Source organism: Microcebus murinus, chromosome 8, assembly GCF_040939455.1.
Source record: "Microcebus murinus isolate Inina chromosome 8, M.murinus_Inina_mat1.0, whole genome shotgun sequence".
In the NCBI taxonomy this organism is placed as follows: domain Eukaryota; kingdom Metazoa; phylum Chordata; class Mammalia; order Primates; family Cheirogaleidae; genus Microcebus; species Microcebus murinus.
In genome coordinates this window covers 28799056-28825353 of record NC_134111.1, presented here as the reverse complement: position 1 = coordinate 28825353, position 26298 = coordinate 28799056, and positions in this window count along the sequence as shown.

The following is a 26298-nucleotide window of genomic DNA, read 5'->3' as shown; positions in this document are numbered from 1 at the left end:
ATGTTTTCAGGATAAAAATAAGACACTTTGAGAGTCTATTCATCTATTCATTACAAAATGATATTTTAGAAATTCTTATTTCCATATATTTTGTGTTTGAAATAAAGCCTTTGCTCAATTATATATGGTATTGAAAAGCAGAAAATAATCCTACAGGCTCTGTCCATTTACATTATAAATATAATATGTAAAGAATTTTAAATGTAAGAATGGTGCCAGAAAACGGCTATAATAGGCAATATTTGGTGTTTTTAAAGTCATTCTCCATAATCCCTGTCTTGATAAAATTTATACATAATAAACTGAGTGGTGTGACTTATACTAATGAAGCCCAATAAATAGGATGGTAATCAGTGTGGAAAAAATATGACAAAATGGACTCTATTTGCACAGTATTGTAATCTGCAAAGGATTCTAAGACTGGGAGAAAATTTAGTATAAATAATTCCAAAAGAGAGCTGAGAAGAGGCAGAGAAAATTAGTTAAAAGTGTGCATGATGATTTGGCAGTTAAAAAATGCAGACACGCAAGAATGATTTGTTAGGAATGCAGATGAAATATGACTTTTTTTGTTAAGTCAAAGGACAGTTTCATCCCCTATGCTGTCACTGAAAGTGGACGGGACACAAGTCTTTGCCATCCCAGAAAGTATGAACATCACAGAGAATGGTAATGGAAATAAAATGATTAAAGAGAAAGACCCATTATAGAATAAAACAAATGAATATTTGATATCGCAGAGTGGTTAATTAATACAACTTCAGAAAGTCATTGATTCTGCACCATACTATTTATAATGAGCTGGTAAAAGAAGACCATGGTTAGGTATAAGAAACTATAGCTTAAGTTGCATGTTGCCTTAGTATGTTTGCTATTGCTATAACTTAATACTACAGATGGGGCAATTTATAAAGAAAATAAATTTATTTCTTATAGTTCTAGAGTCTGGAAAGTGCAAGATTGAGGGACTACTTCTAGTAAGGGCCTTCTTATTGCTTCATCACATGGTGGAAGGCATCACCGGGTCAGAGAGCCAAACTGGCTTTTATAACTGACCCACTATACCCACAAGTTTTAGAACTAACCCACTTCTGTGATAACCTGTTAACCCATTAAATCCTTAATCCATTAATCTCTGAATGGATTAATGGATTTATGAGGGCTCTGTCCTCATGACCCCATCACCTCCTAAAGGCCATATCTCTTAGCACTGTTACTTGGGGATCAGTTTTCAACATGAATTCCATGGGGGACAAACATTTAAATCATAGCACATGTAGAAGGTTACTTATTACATAGTAATTCTCCCCTGTCTACCAGAGTCTCTAGTTGTCTCCCACCATTGCAGAAAACAGTTTATAACTTGGCCCATCTCCCATATCTCAGTTTTGTTAGTTTAGAGCCTTCTGTTCCCTCTGAGACTATTCAATGTTGTTGTTCATTCCTGCTTCCTTCCATAACAGACACAGGCTTTGAGTAGAAGATAAGTAAATGCGTAATTTAGAAGACTGCAACTTGACTATTTCCTACATGCCTGGGGTTTTGCCCTAAAATTAGATTAACAGCAACAAGTCACAGTAAAGGTCACATCTTAAAACCATGATCATGTTGCCCTAACAGAGGCCACCACTTTAGACAATATATATCACAGAAAGTTAAAACAGACAAGTAATGACTGGATTAAGACCAGAGTACTGTGCCTTTTAAGTGACATGATGAACCAACATGTAGTAGTGATCTGAATCCTGAAGTCATGCCAGTTTTGTTTTGTTTTGTTTGTTTTTGAAAAACAGGGATTTGACAAGCTTAATTAGAGAGTGGTAATTATTTCCTTTTCCGTTTTCATGTATTCCCAACAATATAGCCGAAATCAAACATTATTTTCAAACTGGCCTTTTTGAAGATTTAAAATTATTTAATACACAATATTGGAAGAACTACTCACTTCAAAGTTACTGTCCTTTCCCAGGCATCTTCAATTCCTCTAAATTCTGCAAACATGGGTGAAAGTGTCATATTAATAGCTAGTGTGTATTATTTGCTTTATGCTACGCACTGCTCTGAACTCCCCGACATCTATTAACTAATTGATCTTCGCAGCAACATTATGGAAGTAGGTAACCATTCTTATTCCCATTTTGCCAATGTGAAAACTGAGGCAGAGAGAGGGCAAGCGACTTTCCCTGGGTCACATGCATAGGGCACTAGAAGCCAAGATGCAGATTTCGGCAGTGTGGCTCCAGAGCCACACTGTCAGTGCCTGCATGGTGCTGGTCAACTGCAGAAGCATCCTCCTGCCATGTTGATCATGGCCCTTTCACAGATAAGACATGGCACAAAGAGAGGAAACCTTATTCAATCAGTGCCTCCCGAATTTCGTATACATCAGATTCACCTAGAGACTTGTTAGAACAGTTTCCTGAACCCCACCCCCAGAGATTCAGATTCAGAGGGTTGGGGCTTACAAGTTTGCATTCTAACAAGTTCCCAGGTGCTGCTGGTCTGTAAACTGCACTTCTAGTATCACTGCATTAGATTATATTTAATTAAGTCTTAATCTATTCCCTATTTGCAATACATCCCAAGCGTGTATCTTTAAGTATGTAAGGATGTGGTTGCTTTTCTAACCAGTTCTGAAATGAGTAATACATAAAAGCTGGGCCCTGTATGGGAGTCAAAATGTGTTCACTTAGACCCAACAGTGCCACTTTTAGTACTTTTCTTAGTTGTGGAAAAATCATTTATGTGACCACATGGCAGTAAGAGAGATTTAGGTTAGAATATAGCAGGAAATTTCACAATTTATTTTTATGACATAAGGATAACTTATGAGAAGGATTCAAGTTAATTCATTTTTGGCCTTCATATGCCGAACCTTCCGTTTAGCTATGCACATTTTGTTGCTTTAAGAGGAAACTTTATCTTGAGTTAATTGTTGGTTAAATCACGTTTCTATTTTCTTTCTGATCTGTGTGGCTCATCACACAAAAATTACCAACCACCTGAACCAGTAATGCAAGCAAATGAGAAAATTGGTGAAACATTTGCAGGAAGATAGTCAACTAGTGATTCAGAGGAATTATTATTTCTTATTTTAACATTGTCATTTTCCCCACAGCATTTTTGCCCATAACGTTGGCTTTGATAAAATAATTCCCTAGAGTATCAAGTTAGCAACGAACCAGTTAAAAGGAAAAAGAAAAGAAAAGAAAAAAAAAAAAAAACCCTTTTTTTTTAAAGTCGCTGTCTCACTCCACTCAGGCCTAAATAATTTTTTTCCCTTTGGAAAAAGACATTTTAATATGTCACGTTTCAGTTCCAGCTCAATAAACAACCATTTATTTACAATTTTAAAGCAATCTTCAGCCTAGTCAGGTAAGAATTATTTCAAAAGAATAAAAACATTTTCATTTCCCATCACTGCCAAAAAAGAAAAGAACATGAGTTATGAGTCTTGCTATGTTGTCTTAAGTTGATTACTGTGGAATGATTAAAAAACTAGCTGCGCTGTCGGTGCAGAGGGGTACATTATAAGTGTAATAACAGCTTAGGGATACAATCCATCAATGCCGCACTTGGAAGAAGAAAAAAAGTTGATCTATTTCTTTGGTCATCATTTTCAGCATATTAGATGACAAATAATTGTACATTCATCAATAACAATAGATTAAAGTTGAAATGATTTATTGCTATTACACTGCTGTTATGATGGAGCGCCGGGTCAGTCAAGCATCAGCAGGGTCTGTATTTAATTTTCACGGGTCTCTTAGCAGAAATAATAGACAGAGAGTAAACCACCTGAAACAAGGTAGATCAAAGTTGTTGACAAGTGATTTGTAGGTTGGTTCTTCATGAGTGGTGGGAGAGCGGCAATAGGACCTCTCTGGCGGGCTTGTTGAACCACTAAATCAAGCAGACCTTGCTGGAGCTCAGGCAGACGTCCAACCAGGCAGCACAGGGAAATATGAAAGCTATGCAAGTATGAAGTTAGTTTAATATCACCCGAAGGTAACCGAACCATGGTCACATTCCTGGGACCAAACCAGGCGATTTAAATCGTCTGCAAATCTCTGGTAAGCTAATGAGAATCTGCCTCTCAGCAAGTAGTTTAATTGTTCTTATGTCCACTGACTGTCAACAGATTGGTAAAATCCATGGGAAAATGTGTAATATATATGCATCTTCATATAACTTACGATTTCTTCTTTCTTAAACAAGGTGAGAATTATTTATATTTGAGGAGTTTGAACGTATACATTTCAATTCAACAAGAATTTGTGAAGTATCAAATTGACCAGGTTTTCCTGAAATGTGGTCTGTGAACTATCTATCTATCAGAAACACACGTTCCTGGGGCCATCTAGATGTACTTGGTGGGAATTTCTGGGACCTGGGCTAGGAATTTTTATTTCTACAAAGCTTTCTGGGTCATTCTGATGAATTCTCACCTTTAAGAACTAATGTATTAGGTCCAGATACTGTGGAAAACAAAAATAACTACGCTGTGTCAGTGGTTTTCAGGAATGTCTGCCCATCTCAGAGTTCATGCATTCTCCAGGACAAATGTAGTTTGCGGGATTTAATTGTACAAGGAACTTCGTTAAACCTTACCATAGGCTTATGAGGTTTTTCTTTATGTTTTAAAGATCCTATTTGGATTACTCACATGACAAACCTGGACACAATCACCTAAACTCTTTAAAGCAGGTATGTATTTTGTAACACTCTCATCTCACAGTATTCTGGTTTGCTACTCTATGAAATAACAATCTTGCACATCACGTCACCCCAAATGCATTCTTTTATTGATTTACTTTATATTTACTTATCTCCATGGGTTATTGAATATATCATTCCTGTTTTGTTTTCGAGTAATATTAAATATACAATTTATAATAGTTATGAAGGTGTTTAACAAAAGCAAGTAAACAGCATAATTCATTAAAGGAAAATGTTTAATGATGTTGAATTTTGAAGTAACTGTCTCCATTTAATTAGGATAGCCTGTTATTTAAAAAAATAATAGGTGTCAATTTTGGAATTCAAAAATAAATCATTTATTCCTATTAAAAATAATGGAAAATTTGTCATTCTGGTAAATTATTCTCTGAGAAATATCTTCAGTAGGAACTTGCCCATAAAAAGCAGAAGCATTTGTTTGTAAGGTATCTTTGATCTAATTTATAAATACAATAGCTTGGACTGTGACAAGCCAAAGAAAACATCTCAAAATAATTTGTTCTTGTAATCAATTATAGAGAAATGACTCTGACAGAGTGGGATGAAATAAAATAATAAATCAGTATTTGGTTTATAGTTGCTGAAGTAGAAGTCAGATTACAGTGTTCAGCAACCACTGCTGGATTGACAGAGAATTCTCATCTCATAAGCAACTACAGTAGTTGGCAATGTTTGTCCAGAGTGTGATGTTGAGAAGTTTCCCAAAAAATAGATCCAGAAATAAATAGCTTATCTGGTCGATGAAGTAAGAAAAGGAATGGAGGAAAGCTAATAAGGGTTAAGTTAATGTGACGTTATTGTTCTGAGCAACTGGGGCTGAATTCTGTTGGAGACCCCTTAAAACGTTGTGTGGAACATAGCTTAGACATGTTGCCACGAGAGCTGAGGAGTCTGGGTAATGGCGTCAACTCTCAGCACTCAGTGTGTGAGGGTTGCTCTTCTGGCTTCTGGGTTTTAACACCTCGGTTCTCTGGCCTAAACCTTGTATGGGCGGAACAGGCTCCTTAGAAAGAGAAATAGGTGCTTGGCGTAGTGGCAGATCATGGAAATGTCCACAGAAGTACAAGCTTACCTCTAAGGTAGGTCAGGGAAATCCAGGGAGGGCATCAACAGTGTCTGCTCCAAAAAGATTTTTGGGTCAAATCTGGGTGGAAGTATGTCAACAGATGACTTAGATGTGTTTGTTGGCCTTTGCCATTCTTTAGTTTATCACAAACCCCATCATTCGCAGATTTTTTTTTGTGGTATATATGTTCCCTCTGCACTGTTGAGGGGTATGAAAAGAAATACAGGGGCTCCAGATACATGTCCATGGTGTCCTTAATTAGCAGTATCACTGGAGCCATATAGAAATGACTTGCACAGTGGAGAAATAAACACCAACAATGTTCCAACTGTTTGATGATGCTATTTGGGATGGTGAAGGCTGAATTTCTCAGATTTAATTTGGTAAACCTAATTTTGTCTGAGATGTTTGTCACAATACTGCAAATATTTGAAATCATGTCATTTCATTCCCTAAATTAAGCCTTTAATAAAAGATGTATTTAATAGTCTTAGCTGTGAAGGTGACAATGTCTAACAAGTAATCTGTCTACTGATGTTTGTAATTTGTAACAGTGTCTCTGTACAGAGCAGTGTACTAACAATCCCAGATAGTATTAATTACTCCTTTCAGTTTAAGAAGAAAATGAGAGGTGCTTAATAATCAATCTCAAGTTTATTAGAAGCTAAATTCCATTGGAGGTGAGAGGCAGTTTTGCAGTAAGAATGCCAGAGGAACACATCCAGTGGCCCGGAGCATTGCTGAAATTAAAATCATTAGAAAACAATTAACGTATGTGGACTTAGCAAACTAGATGACTAACTAGCTGAATTCAGCTTAAAAAAAATCCCACATCTGTCAATAGTTATCACCAGCAAAGTAGTACATGTAGTGTGTGTGTGTGTGTGGGAAGCTTTAATTTTCTGTCCAGTCAAATCTAAGTGTAGCACACTCAATTTTCCTTCCTTAGTAATCTAAATAATTTCCCACCTTGCTCATGATGAATGTCTTGCCAGCTCCTACTCAGTTCCTCCACTTTACACGACCTAATTAAAGAAAACATTCCATGATTGCCTATTTTTTCTCATGCATGACAACCTATTATTTTTTCTACCACCTGATTAGGGCTTTATTATCCTTGGATTTAGATTGATTTGCTGAGCACTTTAATAAAACACTACTTAGTTTGATTTAAAGGGCTACAGGTTTCCTTCATTCATACAATTATTCTTATAACCATCTCACACTCTAAGCACTCTACAATCCCTCTGAAAAAGCAGTTTTATATTACCACTGAACAAGGTTATAAAATCAGAATCACAGGTGACATTCCTGTTGAATATGTGAATGTGAGTTCCATTGTGGGCAGTCATGAGAGGACATTTTGCAATATAATTTGTCAAGAGTGATAAATCTATTTCATCACATCTGTCAGGAATGGCTCTTGTGTATGAAAACCACTATAAAGTTTGCTCAAGATAAGCCAAAAGTTTCATATGATTAAATAATAATACATTTATGATGACAAATTACATTTACTGTGTTATCTACAACCCAAGCTAAAATTAGATAGTTGGAGTTCAAATGGATGAAGATGCATTTTGATTTCATATCTAGTGTAATTTTTATTAAATAAATGAGATGTGCAACATTTATAAAACTTTTATTTTGGACCTTTTACTAGAAAGTTGTATCCTGCTTATTAAAAAATGAAGATACACACATGTACACATCGAATGACTTGCTCATTAAATAAATTGCCAGTAGAAAAGACGAGAAAGTTGTTCAGATATTAACTGGAGAACAAACTGTGCTTCTTGGAGGCTGGGCAACACAGATGGGAAGAAATTCCGTTCCTAAGAAAGAGGCAGAAATCCCACTCTGTAGTGGTGGAAGACAGGTGTGGATAGCCCAGTGAGCCCAACTGGGGTCTCAAAACTAAAGAAATATTGATAGAGGGTTCAGTTACACATAACCTACTCAGAGATTTGATCCATTATTTATTTATTAAGTGCATGCTATGTGCAAAGTTCAGAACAAAATGTTTTCCAGGATTTTAAAGAATCTCAAGGGGTTTGCAATCTCACTGGGGTAACTTAGTTTAACTGTCAGAGAGAATTTAAAAGGGGCCAGGCTTGGAACATGTCCTATTGGTGTTAAGGCATCTTATAAATCCCAACTTTTTAATTTTAGGAGTCTTTACTGAGAAAAATCAAAGAATGCAAATGTATTTGGTATTTGGTCACATGGAAATTTCTATGACTTTCCACACCATGTACACAGATACACATGCAAAGGCACACATACAAAAACATATACATTGTTCTTACTCTTGTTAAAGTCAGAATTGAGAGTTATTCCAAGTTGGTAGCATTAGTGAATCATATCAGGACACCATTAAAAATTTATTTTGTTGACAAAAATTGTATATATTTATTGTACATGACATAGTGTTTTGAAATATGTATAGATTATAAAATGACTATATTGAATAATTAAAATATGTATTACCTTGCATACTTATAATTTTTTGTGTTAAGAACATAAAATTTACTCAGTGATTTTCAAGAGTACAACACATTGTTATTAACTATAGTCACCATGTTGTATGACAGATCTCTTTAATTTATTCTTCCTATCGAATTGAAATTTTGTATCCTTTGACCAATATTTCCCCACCCACCCCCAGTCCCTTGTAACTACCATTCTGCTCTCTGCTTCTGAGTTGGATTTATTAGATTCCATATATAAGTGAGATCATGCAGTATTTGTCTTTCTATGCCTGGCTTATGTCACTTAACATAATGTTCTCTAGGTTCCTCCATGTTGTCACAAATGATAGGATTTCCATCATTCTAAGGCTGAATAGTATTTAAATGTGTACACATACACAAACACACACACATATTCACATTTTCTTTATTCATCTGTTGATGGACATGTAGTTTGGTTGTATCTCTTGGCTATAGTGAATATTGTGATAAACATGGCAGTACAAATATCTCTTTGACATAGTGATTTATATTCTTTGGATATAGACCCATAGTGAGATTTCTGGATCAAAGGCAGTTCTATTTTTAATTTTTTAAGGAGCTTCCACCCTGTTTTTCATAATGGCTATACTAATTTGCATTCCTTCCAACAGTGTGCTAGGGTTCTCTTTTCTCCCCATCCTTGCCAACACATGTCTTTCATCATTTTGATAATAGCCATACTAAGAGGTGTGAGTTGATACTTATAGTGGTTTGAATTTGAATTTCCCTGATGATTAGTGATATTGAATATTTTTTCATATACTTGTTGGCCATTTGTGTGTCTTCTGTTGAGAAATGCCTATTCAAATCTTTTGCCCATTTTTCAATCACCTGATTTGTTGCTACTGAGTTCTTTAAGGTGCTGTGCAGAAACTTTTTAGTTTAATTTAATCCCAATTGTCGTGGCATTTTAAAGTAGAAAACATTCCCATCCCATGCTTCAGATTTGCTCAGTTGAGATCTCTCTCCTGAAAATTCCTATGCAACAAGCAGTCCTATACTAATCAGCTTATGGACAACCAAGTGTCACTGAATAATCAGTTCTTAATTTGGTCAGTGAGAAAATTCCAAGCAAACATTTATCTGTCTTAATAACTAGGATAGAGGGACAAGAGAGTTGTAAAGATCTAGATTTCTGTAGATCATAAGGTAAAGATAAATCTAGACAGGTATTTTGAAGGCCATACTTTCAAAGGATCATCAAATCTTATTTTTCTACTTTCTTACTTTAATACTATCTCCAAACCATTTATCCACACCAATAATTCATTATCCATCAACATATGGCTTCTCCCATATTTATTACCTCACTAACCTTAGAGTTCATAACCTATTATTACAACCACTTACTAGAGGATATCCTTAAAAACTTTCTCAGTTCTCTTCACTCTACACTCCTGTCTCAACACAAATTTAAATGTAATCATCTACCTTCTGCAAACCTACAACAGAGCAACTGAAATTTTCTGGAGAATAAATAATCACTGACTGATGATAATCACTGATACAAAGCAATGATATTCTCTCTCTCTCTCAACCAGTAAAACATAGTCATATATCAGGCACAGTGTCACAAATGACACCACAACTACTGGCTGAGGTCAAGTAATGCACGAGGTGCTCTATACTTAATCCCATCATATTTTTGAGATATTTCTGAGATGAGATAACTTCTTCATTCCTTGAGAAAACTATGTTTTCCTCTTTCTTGCCAAAGTTCTTCCCCACTTTTGCCCCCACCCAATCATTGCTGATTGAGAAAACAGAAGTGATCAGGAACAAACTACCTTACCTTCTCACTAGAAGTCTATCTTCATTGTATCTATATTCTTGATATTACTCTGGATCCCATGCCTTGCAGGGACCCAATTTTCCTTCTATATTTTTCTCCCTCCCCACCCCACTAGGGTAATTTTTGTTAGTATAAAAACATGTTCTAGCATTGCCCCTCCTAAAAATCTTACACCCTACACCATTAGTAGCTCAATCCTCCACTCCTGTCATGATGTGACATATTGAAATGGTTGTTCACCCCCACAGACTCCACTTTGTTTTCTATTTACTACTTAACTCTTTTCCACCTTATTTCTGTACTCATCACTACATACAAATTATTCCTAAGAAATTCATCAATAACCTTCCTGAGATCAAATCTAACAGACACTTTATCTCCTATACTTATTTGACTTCTCATGAGCATTAAACACGTTTGGATCCATGACTTCTCATTGTACAATTATTTCCACCTTTTTGGGAATACCCTTTAAGTCCTGTGATGCAGCTGTCATTCTCTACCAACCTCTGAATTTAGGATTTCCCAGGAGCTTGGTCTTTGTCTCTCTTAATGTAGAGAACTACATTAACACTCTTAGTGATTTAACCTATTTTTATTATTTTAAATGCCAACTATATACCATTTAAATATACATATCTGTATCTTAACATTCTCCTCTGAATTTCAGACTTTTATTTATAACTTCCTAGTTCACATTATATTTGACTTTTATTATTTATTCAAAAATAAAAATCTTGTTCCTGACCCTTTCACCAAAACCTGTTCCTCTCCTTGTCTTGTCTGTCTAAATAAATAACACTATCATGTAGCCAGTTGCTCAAGCCAAAAAACTTTTAGAATTATCCTTTTTCCTTCCTTTATCTTACTTATCAGATCCCACAGTAGAGATGAACTAAAAATATATTTCAAATACTTTTCATTTATTTTTATTTGCCACCATTTTAATTTAAACCACTGAGGATAATGTAATCTGGATTCAGAACAGTCTACCTCTTATGTCACTCACATCTGCTTACACTTTGTTATGATATCAAGATGATAAAAAAAATGCTGCCCTCTTTTTCTGAGAATGGAAGTGTAAGTCCAATGTTTCAAGGTAGTGGAAAATTATAATCATCTAAAAAGACAGTATAGTAGCATGTAAATTCTGTAGTCCCTGCTGCTGACTCACTCCTTCCTCATGGAGTCTGGATTTCTTTCTTCTCACGCAGTAATTCCACTAGTTTGGATATTTTTCCTGGTAGTGTGCCACAGATTTTTTATATTTAAGGGCTCTGATGCCTTGTGTGCCCTTCCCCTCTTGTGAGCAATTGCCACAATTGCAATTCACAGTTATCACTTGGCATGGAAATCCCAAAGATGTTACAGTGAATACTGTGGGTCTCAGTCATACTCTTCTCCATACCTATTGTGTAATAGGTCTTCAATCCCCAAAATAATCAGAGTTAATTACCTCAGCGAGTACAGTATCTCCTGTTTTTGCCTGATTGTCAAATTGCATGCAGATCCCAAAGTTTATAGTTATTGCTTGCAATTCAGATGAAAACTTTCTATGTCCCTCAATGGTAGTATTTATTTAACTCCCCTTCCCTGCCCTTCTATAAACTAGTATCTCTAACCCAAAAGAGCTTAAGATTTTGGTAACAATAAATTCCACAACTGGGCTCCTGAGAATGGTGATAAGAAGAACCATTACTACTTTCAATCTTTTGTTCCTTGACCTCTGTGTTCTAGCCATTGATTGTTGGTTATTGGTTAAGTGTATATACCTTATTGTAGTGAAGTGCTACTCAATTTTATAAGGTGTTAGTCTTGAGCCGGCATTTTAGCTGGGCTCTCAACATGCAACTCTCCCATTATTTCTGGGCAACCCTGTGCATAGAGCAATGAATTTCATGATTATTACATTATTATGTGCTTTTGCACTAACAGGAGTCCCTTAGTCTAGGGCAATGCTCTATGCGATACCATGACAATAGATTGGGCCCTGCATGGTATTGGCAGAGGCATTTGAGCAGGGAAGGCTGAACCTTAAATAGGTCAGTCTGTATTCTACTACTGTTTATTCTATTCAGACAGCTGCTCCTGGGGATGCAATGCATGCTCAGGAACCAGGGAAATAACTACAGGGTAGGTCTGAGTACCCACTAAAATCAATAGGATATGGTGGACTCAGTCCAATATTCATACAGTCTCCTATAACATGAGAAATCTAATGGTGTTTTGGTTCCTCTTATATTAATGTCAGTTCAGATCCCATATTTAACAATCTTTAAAAGTCTGGATATTTCCTTTTCTGTAGTGTGTGGTTACACTGGTAAACAAACTCAGTTTCCCTAGAAAAACACTGAAGTGTTGTATTTAGTCTATATCCTGCATTTGCATTGCAGAATCGCCTCAAGGGGAATACCAACTTCTCTTTAATCAGTGAACTCAGAATCTTAGCACTGACTTGGGTCTGTAAATTGGATGAAGTAAGCATTCTCTTAACCAGATCTTTTATTAGTATTATAAAGCACATTCTAGTTGACTATCCGTCTATCTTTTCCCTCAGAACACCATAGCATATCAGCCATTGTCACAGATCTCTGTAGGTCGAAATACTCTGATTGTTTTTATGGAATTGCTACTCAGTAAGAGTTTCACCTACCTCTACACTGTTGCTGAAGTTCTTCTGTCTGGTCTCTGCTCTTCTGATTTCTACATTCTCATTCCATGGGGGCATTTCCTGCTATCAACCCTGAATTGGGGATGGATGATATCCACACCAAATTTCTCAAAGATGCCAGTGTTTTTCCCCACAGATACATTTCTTACTGCCCTAAAGAAAGCAGTTCTCTGGAAAGAAATAGCTAGGTTGTGGGTTGTCAGGTCTTAATTAATAAATGTCCTCTCATCTTTCACCTCTTAGCTCACAAATGGTATATTTCCATCTCAGAGCAGTTTTCTCTGTCAACCTTATATAAAGAATTCTTTCCTACTGATTCTTTATCATATTGCCATATTTATTGTTTCAGTACTTTTAAGGAGAAACTGGAAATTAATGATTTAGTAGATTATTTGATTATTGTCTGGTTGCCCACTAGATAGTGACCATATCAATAACATGAACATTTCCTGTTTTCTGTAATACCACATTTTTAGCTCTCCAAAACTCAGAAAAATTATCACAGGAAAAATGAATAGTTTCCTTACATTTAATGGTCTCTAGAAAGCTGTTACACCTTCTTATGTGCAGCATATGTTTGTTGAGTGGTAGTAGTAAAATGTCTGCCAGGGACTTAGCAAATGATACCAATTCTGATTCGTATATACTTACCAGACATCTTCATATATTAATAAAAGTTAATTTTAAAAGAGTGAAGAAATCTTACAAGAACTATAGACACCATCACACAAACCAAAATATGCATTTTTAGTGTTCCAGAAAGAGAAGAGAAAGAGAAATGGACAGAAGACTTTTAAAAAGTAATGACAGAAAATTTCCCAAATATAGAAAGGGAAAAGAATATTCATATCCATGAAGCTAAAAAATTCTAAATGGATTAAATATAAAGAGATCTTTACCAAGACATGGTATATTCAAATTCTCAAATACAACAGAGAGAATTTTCAAAGTAACAAGGAAAAAGCAACTTGTCACCTACACAGTAACCTCCATAAGACTATAAGTGAATTTCTGAGCAGAAACCTTGTAGGCCAAGAGAGTGGGATAATAATGTTCAAAATTCTGAAAAAAAAAAAAAATTCCTGCCAATCAAGAATGCTATACTATACATGGCAAGGCTGTCTTTCAGAAATTAAGGAGAAAAAAGAATTTTCCTAGACAACTAAAAGCTGTAAGAGTTCAATGCCACTAGTCCTGACTTACAAGAAATGTTAAAGTGGATTCTTCAAGTTGAAATGAAAGGATGCTGTCTAACATCATGAAAAGACAAAAGTATAAAACTGACTGTAAAGGTAGGGATATAGTCATATTCAGAATATTCTAATGCTGTATTGATGCTATATAAATCACTTTTAGCTATAGTATAAAAATAAAACAATCAAAGGTTTTTAAAAATAATTATAGCTACATGATTTGGTAATGAATACTCAATTTATAAAAGATTTAAATTGTGGCATTGATAACATAAAATGTGAGGACAGTAAAAGCTAAAATGTAAAATTTTTGTATGTGGTTGAAGTTACATTTTTCTCTGCTAAAAATAGACTGTTAGAAATATAGTATGTTTGATGTAAGCCTTGTAGGAACCACAAAGAAATAACTTACAGTAGATATACAAAAGATAAAGAAAAGGGAATCAAAGCATATCTCTATAAAAAAAGGTCTTCATAACACAAAGCAAGAAAACAAGAAAGGATGAAACGAAGGAAGTATGAAATGAAACAATTAACAAAATAGCAGTAGTAAGTCCTTATCTATCAATAATTATTTTAATTTAAATGTGTTATACTTTACAATCAAATAGCATAATGACTGAATGAATAAAGAAACAAAGTGCAACTTTATGCTGCCTCAAGAACTCCCTTTAGCTTTAAGGACATGCATAAGCTGAAAGTGAAGGAATTGGAAAACATATTCCATGCAAATGGTAATCAAAAGTGCAGGAGTGTTTATTTTTACATCATACAAAACTGACTTTCTATTTAAAACTGTAAAAAGAGACAAACTAGGTAATTATATAATAATAAAGGGGTCAATATATAAAGAGTGCATAATAATTATAAATATATATGCACCAAACATCAGAGCATAATATATATCACTTTAAATATACGATGAATATTAACAGAATATTAACAACTGAAAAAAGAAATCGACTACAAAACAATAATAGCAGAGAACTTCAGTTGTTCACTGCCTACAATGGATGGATCATCCAGATGAAAATCAATAATGAGACAGCAGACATTAACAACACTATAGACCAAAAGGGTCTTGCAGACATATACAGAATATTTCCTCAAACAGAAACACAATATACATTATTTCAGGCACACATGGGACATTCTCCAAGACAGATCATATGCTAGGCTACAAAACACTTCTTAAGAAATCTAAGAAGATTGAAGTAATATCAAATATATTTAGCAGGAACAATGATATAAAATTACAAATTAAGCTGGTCATGGTGGCCCATATCCATAGTCCCAACTACTTACAAGGCTGGACTGGGAGGATTTCTTGAGCCCAGGAGTTCAAGGCTATAATGAGCTATAATCTTGCCACTGCAATTTAGCATGGATGACAGAATGAGAACACATCTCTTAAAAAAATGAAAGAAAAAGGAAAGAAAGAAAGAAGAAAGAAAGAAAAACTGGATGAACTTTAGAAAAACACAAATATGTGGATATTAAACACTATGCTCCTGAACAACCACAAAAGAGGTCAAAGGAAAATTAAAGAAATAGTATCAGACAAATGAAAATGAAAACACAACACACCAAAACTTATAGGATGCAGTAAAATCAGTTCTAAGAAGGAAGTTTATACTAATAAATCTTTTTTGATGCCTAAATCAAAAAAGATTTCAAATAAACAACCTAACATTATACCTAAAAGAACTAGAAAAAGAAGAATAAACTAAGCCTATCATTAGTAGAAGGAAGGAAATAATAAATATCAGAACAGAAATAATGAAATAGAGACTAGAAACACAAGAAAAAAGACCAAGAAAACTAAAAGTTATTTTTTGAAAAGATAAACAAAATCAACAAACCTTTAGGGAGACTAACAAAAAAAAGAGAGAAGACAAATAAATAAAATCAAAAGTGAAAGAGTAGATGTTACAATTGATATCACAGAAATACAAAACATCATATGAGCCTGTTGGTATATGAATAATTATATACCAACAGGTTGGATAACCTGTAAGAAATAAATTAATTCCTAGAGAGATAAAAATTACCAAGACTGAATCATGAAGAAATAGAAAACCTGGACGGACCAACAATGAGTAAGGAAATTGAATCAGTATTAAAAAGTCTCCTATCAAAGAAAAGGCCAGTGCTTGATGGCTTCACTGCTGAATTCTACCAAACATTTAAAAAGAACTAATGTCAATCCTTCTGAATTTTTTTCAAAAAGCTGAAGAGTGGGAAACACTTTCAAACCCATTTAATGAGGTTAGCATTCCACTGATACCAGAGCCAGACAAGAATACTACAAGAAAAGAAAATCATAGGGCAATATCCCTGGTGAACACAGATGCAAAAATCCAAAACAAAATACTAGCAAATCAAATTCAACTGCACATTAAAACAACCATAAACATGATCATGTGGAATTTACCCCTGGTGTGCAGGGATAGTTTCACATAAGCAAATCAAAAAATTTGATACACCACATTAACAGAAAGCAAAAAGCGTATGCTCATCTCAATAGATGCAGAAAAGCATTAGACAAAATTAAACATCCTTTTATAATAAGAACTCTCAACAAATTAGGTATAGAAGAAATGTACTTCAATAACTAGAAGCCGTATATCACAAGCCCACAGTTAAGTTCATAATCAATGGTGAAAATTTGAAAGCTTTTACTCTAAGATCAAGAACAAGACGAGGATGCCCACTTTCACATCTGCTATTCAACATAGTACTGCAAGTCTTAGCCAGAGTAATTAAGCAAAAGAAAGCAATAAAAGGCATCCAAATAAGAGAGGAAGAAATTAAGTTGTTCCTGTCTGCAAAAGAAATAATCTTACCTAAAGAAAACCCAAAAGGCTCCACCAAAAAAAATATGTTAGAACTAATAAATGAATTTGGTAAAGTTTCAGGATAGAAAATCAATATACAAAAATCAGTAGTATTTTCTGTACACTAACAATGAACTATCTGAAAGAAATTTTTTTAAAAAATCCCATTTATAATAGCTATAAAACAAAAAAAGCAGCAAAAACAACTTAAATTTACCAAAGAAGTGAAAGATCTGTACACTGAAATCTATAAAACATTGACAAAAGTAATTGAAGGCACAAATAAATGAAAAGATATCTGTGCTCATGGATTGGCAGAATTAATATTGTTAAAATATTCATAACACCCAAAGAGATTTACAAATTCATTGTAATCTCTACCAAAATTCCAATGATTTTTTTATAGAAATTGAAAAAAAAAATCCTAAAATTTGTATGGAATCACAAAAGACCTAACTATCCAAAGTGAGCAAAAAGAACAAAGATAGAGGCATCATGTGATCTAATTTCAAAATCTGCTACAAAGTTAGAGAAATCAAACAGCATGGTACTGGTCTAAAAACAGACACATAAACCAATGGACCAAAATAGATAGCCCAGAAACAAATCCACACATTTACAGTCAACTGATTTTCTACAAGGTTGCTGAGAGGACAGGATGGGGAAAGGACGATCTCTTTAATAAATGTGCTGAACATACTGGATATCCATATACAGAAAAATAAAATTACCTATCTCACACTACATGAAAAAATCAGCTCAAAATGAATTAAAGACTTAAATGTAAGACCTGAACTGTAAAACTCCTAGAAGAAAACATAAGGGAAAAGCTCCAGGATATTGGTCTAGGCAATGATTTTTTGGGGGATATGACTTCAAAAACACAGACTATAAAAGCAAAAATAGATAGGATTACATCAAACTAAAAATAGACAGGATTACATCAAACTAAAAAGCTTCTGCACTGGAAATGAAACAATCAATAGATTGAAGAGACAATCTACATAATGGGAGAAAATATTTGCAAATCATACATCTGATAAGGGGTTAATATTCAAAATATATAAGGAACTGAAACAACTGAATAGCAATAAAACAAATAACCCTATTGAAAAATGAGCAAAGGATCTGACTAGACATACAAAATGTCCAGTAGGTATATTATGAAATGCTGAGCATCACTAATTATCAGGGAAATGATAATTCAAACCTCAGTGAGATATCACCTCACACCCCTTACAATGGCTATTATCAAAAAGATAAATGTAGGCAAAGTTGTGAAAAAAAGGGAATCCTTTCACAGTCTTGGTGAATGTAAATTAGTACAATTATTATGGAAAACAATGTGGAGGTTCCTTAAATAATTAAAAATAGAACTGCCATTTGATCTAGAAGTCCCACTTAGAGTAATATTTCCAAAGAATATAAGATCACTATGTCAAAGAAATATTTGTACTCCTGTGTTTATGGCAGCATTATTCACAGTAGCCAAGAGTTGCGACCAAACTAAGTGTCCATCAATGGAAGAATGAATAAAGCAAATGTGGTATGTATATATGTAATGAAATACTATTCAGGATTAAAATGAATGAAATCCTGTCATTTGTGACAACATGGATGGACCTAGAGGACATTATGTGAAATAAGTCAGGCATACAAAGACAGATACTACATGATCTCACTTACATGTGAAATCTAAAAACATTCAACTCTTAGAAGCAGGGAGTAGAATGTAGTTGCCAGTACTACATGGTCATTACAGTTAATAATAATGTATACTTGTAAATTGCTTAAAGATTAGATGACCTCAAATGTTCTCACCACAAAAAAATACCAAGTATGTGAGGTGCTGGCTATGTTCATTATCTTGATTTATCATTTTACAATGTATTTTTGTATCAAAACATTACTTTGGGCACTATAAATATGTATAATTTTTTGTCAATTATATCTTAATAAAGCAGGAAAAAATAAAACAAAAATTCTAGTTTGCAAACATAAATAAATGAATATGTTAAGTTTATTTCTTGTGTATGTTTGAGTTTTTATTACTACTAAATGGAACATTTTCATAATATGAAATTGACTACCTTTTATTCTAAATAATTCTTTTATGATACATATTATAGTATAAAATTAAAGAAAATATCTATATCTAAATTTTGTAAAAGAATCATATAACAATATTTGAAGACATCGGGTTTTTTTATATCTTGGCCTAAGACAGCAATAAAAGTGTGTGTCCTCTTTAAAATTTGTTTATAGTTTATATGTTCTATTTTTTGTTAACTGCTAAAAGTCTTTTTGGAATTCAAACTTACAAAAATGTATGCTCATGAATAGGGATGGGAAAAGAAAGAGAGAGATCATAATCCAATAAAAATTCTGAGATGAAAATTATGAAATCTTATTCTATTCAAAAGACTCATACTGATCCATTTGACATGCTCAGGTTCATCATACAAGTCCCATTCTTATGTGGGAAAGCTCCTTTGTCAAGGAGACACCCAGATGGGATAGGAACTTTTAGTAAAGATTTAGTAAAAGGCTATCTCTTTTCTACAGCAGAAATAGAGAACAATGCCCTCAGAAGGAATAAACTCACCATAATTTGGAATTCTTTTAATCTTTTTCAATATTTGAATAGTTTCATGTTTTCTTCTTTTCCCCTTAGAATTAAATTAACTAGGAAGGTAAGTCAATACATATCTTCATGACTTTGCATGGAAATGACCAAATTACTAATTTTCAATAAGTATTTTATGTTTTATCATCCTCTGTGATGAACATTTTCCCCTTTTACCATATGAAGCCATGCTTTGTCAAGGGTAAATGAATCACAACATCATGGTCTATTTAAGATAGCTTCAAATGGAGAATCTGGGAATTCACAGTGTATTTTAAACTAGGCCATGTGAGATCTTCCTAATCATATACTAAAGTATATCGATCAGAAATATATATGTGTTTTCTTAAATTTCAGAAACCATAAACAAACAAATTCTACAAAAGCCCAGTCTGATAGTCTTGAACAAGGTAAGGAGTAACAGTACTCATAGGATCATAGCAGTAAGTTTTGTTTGTACGGAACACAGACTTTTTAAAAATAGCAGTTTATTTGTTAACACTGGAAATTGACCAAACTAAAAACTTTGAAAAAATAAGCTTCCAGAAATATTTTTGAAAAATTCAGTATCATATTTGTTTAATTCTTGAGGAAGTTGCTTTATACAGATCTATATTATTACACTCAGCAGAATCTTTGAAACTTGCGTTATTGTAAAAAAGGTGTACATTACTTTTACTCTTGATAGTCTTGAACAGCAAGATTTCGTATATTCATTTTACTTCCAAGATATTATGTGAGATGTATTATGACAGATGAGTAGGAGATCACTGGAGCAAAGGCAGTCAATAGGAGAGCACCAGGCAGGTCATAGAGCACGGACAAGGTCTTTGTTGCTGAGTGTTGTGCCTTTGATCTGTTTAATTTTAGTCCAATTGTCTCAGTTGGAACGTTTAATTTTCACATTCTAGAAATCTTGATCATGGTTTTTGAGAATTAAAGATGCTCATTGTGAACTCCCTGTATTAGTCTATTTGCATTGCTGTAAAAGAATACTTGAGACTGGATAATTTATAAAGACAAGAGTTTTATTTGGCTCCCAGTTCTGCAGGCTGTACAAGAAGCATGACGCCAGCATCTACTTCTGCTGAGGGCTTCAAGGAACTGCCAATCAAGATGGAAGGTGAAGGAAGAAGCTGGTGTGTCACATGGCAAGAGAAGGAACAAAAGAAAAGGGAAGTGCCAAGCTCTTTTTATTTTTTTTATTATTACTTTTAATTTATTTTTTTATTTTGGCATATTATGGGGGTACAGATTTTAAGGTTTCAATAAATGCCCATTTCCCCCCCTCCCCCCACAAGTCCTCTTTTTCCACAACCACGCCAGCATTTATTGTTTAGAGATTTTTTGATAAAGGCCATTCTCACTGGGGTTAATTGATATCTCATTGTGGTTTTGATTTGCATTTCCCTGATGATTAGAGATGTTGAGCATTTTTTCATATGTTTGTTGGCCATTCTTCTGTCTTCTTTAGAAAAGTTTCTGTTCAAGTCCTTTGCCCACTTTTTAATGGGGTTATTTTATTTTTTCTTCCTGATTTTCGTGAGTTCTAAGTATATTCTAGTTATCAGTCCCTTATCGGATGCATAGGATGCACAAATTTTCTCCCATTCTGTAGGTTGTCTGTTTACTTTCATGACTATTTCTTTGGCTGTGCAGAAGCTTTGTAGTTTGATCATGTCCCATTTATTTATTTTTGTTGCTGCTGTGATTGCCTTTGGGGACTTCTTCAACTCTTTGCCCAGGCCGATGTCTAGGAGAGTGTTTCCAACTTTTTCCTCTAGAATTCTAATAGTTTCATACCTTAGGTTTAAGTCTGTTATCCAGTATGAGTTGGTTTTTGTGAGAGGTGAAACGTGTGGGTCCTGTTTTAGCCTTCTACAGGTGGCTATCCAGTTTTCCCAGCACCATTTATTGAAAAGGGATTCTTTTCCCCAGCGTATATTTTTATGTGCTTTGTCAAAGATTAGATGGCTATATGAGGATGGTTTTATATCAGGATCTTCACATCTGTTCCACTGGTCAATATTCCTATTTTTGTGCCAATACCATATTGATTTAATTACCACAGCTTTGTAGTATAGTTTGATATCTGGCATATTAATGCCTCCCATTTTGTTTTTGTTGCCTAGAATTGCTCTTGATATCCGTCCCAAGCTTTTTTTAAACAACCAGCTCTGGGGAGGAGGGGGAAGCTCACTCATGACCACAAGAAGATTCATGAGGGACCTGTCCCTAAAATCCAAACACCTCCCACTCAGCCCCACCTCCAACACTGGGGATCACATTTCAATATGAGATTTGGAGGAAAAAGTATCCAAACTATATTACTTCCAGAACCTGAGGAAAAGAGTGACATTTAATGGGAGTAGAGGAAAGGAGGAGGAACAAGGATAAGGAATAGTTGAAGGCTGTGCTCTTCCCTCCATGTGAATAAAAATTAGTGGTGGTAGTGGTTTCTCCAAGGACCTACCTTGTAGATCTACCAAGCTGAAAATCTTGAAGAGTGTAAGATCCACAAGATGAAGAACAGTAATTTACAAACATAAAACACAAAATCAAGACAAAGGAAACCTACAATGAAATGATAGATTCATTAGAACAGAAAACAACTAATTTCTTTTTATTTTATCCATTTTAGTTTATCTTAGTTTAGTTTTATCTATTTATTGATGACTCTCTTTTCTAAATAAGATTGTTCTCTCTTCATGGCAGTGTGGTGCAGATAACCCAGTCCTCAGAAAGGGAGCAGGGACATTTTCACACATGTATTGGAATACTCAAGTACAGCATACAGATAAGTAGGTATTCATTGCTATGTTTTAAGACTAGTTAATGGCTCTTATATTATGAAATAAATAAATCCATAAGCAATAAGCAAAAGTTGAGTATCTCAGTGAACTATAAAGTACAAAAATATTACTTCTATTTCTGAAAAATTATGCCTCAATTTCCTTTTTTTTGGATAAATGATAACAAATAGGGTGGTCTAGTGCATTTCAATTTCCAAGATGATATTTAAAAATGTGTAGTCTTGATGCCAAAGGAACCTTTCAAGAAAGAGCTGTTGGGTGATGAGATTGTAGTTTTGCATGATTCTGTTGATTTATGACTTAAGGAGTTTTTTACTTACTTACTACCCTAGTTTTTGATATTTTCATCAAGGAGAATGAAAAAACTGACACATGGGAAGTATACCATTTCAGTTCCCAACCCCCTGACATATTTTAAAGTTTAATAGATGAGGTTATTCAAATGCAAAACAACTGCATTCAAGTCAGTACATAAAAACATGTTGAAATTTTCCTTTTATCAAAATATGAGGCAAGGCCTGCCCAAATTCAAAACAATTACTATTTTTGGTCGATAAACATCAAAATAATTTTCTGCATTTGTTGGCATAGAATAAGGTGCTATATCAGTGTAATAGCTGAGAATGATATGCTCTAGTAGTATTTTGATGAATTACATGATTATAGTTAAAATGAACAATTTCATCATGCTTGAATTAATAATGGTACTATGATTTGGCAAGTACTCTTGCAACATTCTCTAACTCATCACTTCAGAAGACAGACTTATACAGTCCATCCACTGTTTTAGAAAATGCAGGCTGCTATAGAGTTTTAGAAGCAGAAGGACCAGAAGAAACATGTCAGCTACAGAAAGTAATGCATTCACAGATTCTCATAACATTATTGCTTGATTACATTACCTCTTAATGCTCATTTTAATTTCTTGTATAACTAACAGTAAATTGAAAATAAAGAGGAGTTTTTGAACGTTACATTGTTTACTAAATTTAATTGAAAATACTACACTCCCCAAGGTACTCCTGAGACACAGAAATTGTATGTGTACGTGTATTATTTTACATTTAGATTTAAGAGGATTAAGAAGGATAATATATAATCAATGCAACATTCATTTGGGTATCAATCAAGTAAAACACACATGCAGAGCTGAACATTACATAATTTCAGTCATAAAGAGTACAAATTGTGAATTGATTTAATATATTCATAACTAAGTACTCTCCTTTAACGTAACTTGCAATTTGTATCACAAAATTATTCTGTTCATTTTCTTTAAAATCTTACATGCCTGGATACATTTTCTTAAAAGATACATATTAAGGCACTTTTTAAGGATTTATACTTATACACTACATTGTAGATCAGAAATACTCAAAATTAACAGTTTAACATCCTTTCTACAGAGATATTTGAACATAAAGCTAAATTGCAAACAGATTATTCTTCCATCTTGAAACAACTTATAAATATTTTAATATAGGTTATTGTATATAGATACACAATGAACATGCAAAACCAAGTCACGCTAATAGTTATATGTTTCTTGCATATTTTAAACTGATATATAGGTTATTGTGTGTTACATAGATTATTTTTTGAGTTGTTAATAGCATAAAATTATGTATCCATTCTTTCAATGCTTCTTGGTTTTAGCAATCTCAAAATGCATCCTCATTTTGTAATATTTTGTCTACAATTGTTTGGATGCTGTCAATTGGACAAAGCCTCATATTTTGCAGAGTAGATTATTTCCAAACTGGTATATTATTGAAATAATGTTACATTTACCTCTGGATGGTCTTTAATATAGGGTTATTTTGAGCTTTGAATTATAAAATAAAACTAAAACAACTGTTTTATTTTTACCAAAGACATTCACATACAAAGGCTGTATTTTTATACTATCCTATATAAAAACCAGGCAATGGTTCTTGTCTCCATCATTAGAAGGTTGTCCAGACACAGTGAAAAGAATAGTAAGGTTTGAGGATCATTTAGTTAATTTGACTACCTTAAGCAAATCAGACATATCAAATCTTGGAATTATATATAGTGTCCTAGAATATAGTAGTTGACAATTGCTAGGGTGTTGCCTCCCAAATCAGAATAAAACTATTTTGAAGTTAAAGAAAAACAAAACAGTCGCATATTTTTCTGAATCATTCTAACGAAAGAAAAAGGGACTGTGCTCTTAAAAGTTGTTTTTAATCCATAAACATAAGCAAGTATTATGAACTGAATTACGCTTTTCTATGAAAATCAAACTTGTATAATTCATGAGCTCAGGAGCAAGCCGTATTTAAGGTAAATGAATGAGTGAAAAGTTGTGTGTGTGTGTGTGTGTGTGTGTGTGTGTGTGTGTGTGTGTGTGTGTCTTTATAGCTTGATGGTACAGCCAGGCATTCCCATTTCTAGCCATGGCATATTACTCTCGCAGGAAGAACAGTGTTTATATTAATGCCTCACAAACCTGGTGCAAATTCATAAGGCTTCTGAGGCCTGAAAAATTAATTAAAAAAAATATACATCCTATGCAAGGGACTGATAACTAGAATATACTTAGAACTCACGAAAATCAGGAAGAAAAAATCAAATAATCCCATTAAAAAGTGGGCAAAGGACTTGAACAGAAACTTTTCTAAAGAAGACAGAAGAATGGCCAACAAACATATGAAAAAATGCTCAACATCTCTAATCATCAGGGAAATCAAAACCACAATGAGATATCACTTAACTCCAGTGAGAATGGCCTTTATCAAAAAGTCTCCAAACAATAAATGCTGGCGTGGTTGCGGAAAAAGAGGAACACTCCTACACTGCTGGTGGGACTGCAAACTAGTTCAACCTCTGTGGAAAGCAATATGGAGATACCTTAAAGCGATACAAGTGAATCTCCCATTTGATCCAGCAATCCCATTGCTGGGCATCTACCCAAAAGATCCAATGACACTCTACAAAAAAGACACCTGCACTCAAATGTTTATAGCAGCACAATTCATAATTGCAAGGCTGTGGAAACAGCCCAAGTGCCCATCAATCCAAGAATGGATTAATAAAATGTGGTATATGTATACCATGGAGTACTATTCAGCTCTAAGAAACAATGGTGACATAGCACATCTTATATTTTCCTGGTTAGAGCTGGAACCCATACTATTAAGTGAAGTTTCCCAAGAATGGAAAAACAAGCACCACATATACTCACCAGCAAATTGGTATTAACTGAACAGCACCTAAGTGGTCACATAGGTACTACAGTAATAGGGTATTGGGCAGGTGGGAGGGGGTAGGGGGGCAGGTATATACATACATAATGAGTGAGATGTGTACCATCTGGGGGATGGTCATGATGGAGACTCAGACTTGTGAGGGGAGGGGGGAAATGGGCATTTATTGAAACCTTAAAATCTGTACCCCCATAATATGCCGAAATAAAAAATAAATTAAAAAAATCTGTGGTTTTTGTTTGTTAATATGTTTATTTTTTATATTCCATTGTGAAAACCAAATGACTTTCACCAATAAGTTCAAATTCCTGCAGACTCTGTATTGTTTATAAAACTTGGATTGCCCTTAGCTTCATTTTCTGCCACTTTGAACTACTCCCAAATTATATGTCCTTCAAATTCTGTATCGAGACTTCCTCTTCTTAAAATGGCAAATTAGGTAATAACTGGATAAAGTTATCAGAGGAAACTAGAAATGAGGAAGTGGGGACAGTTCCTAGAAAGATATGCTTAAAGAGATTAAAAAGCTAAAAGTTGGGAAGTGTTCCCAGCTCATGATCCAGGAGAAGATTGAAATGCAGAGGTGGGTCGCTTTTCCCCTAAGGACCTTTGCAAATTTCCAGAGAGGATGCTGAAAGACTGAATAGTTCTTCTGAAATTCTTTCATGGCTCATGGCCCCAATTTAGAGTAGGGTGGTGGCCCTTGTATAGTCTCCTTATCTTTGAATTGCGACACAGTTAGACTCCATTCAGAAGTAAAGGTGAAATGGATGCAATCAGTCCTCATACGTACCAGACCATGCTAGTCACGACCCAG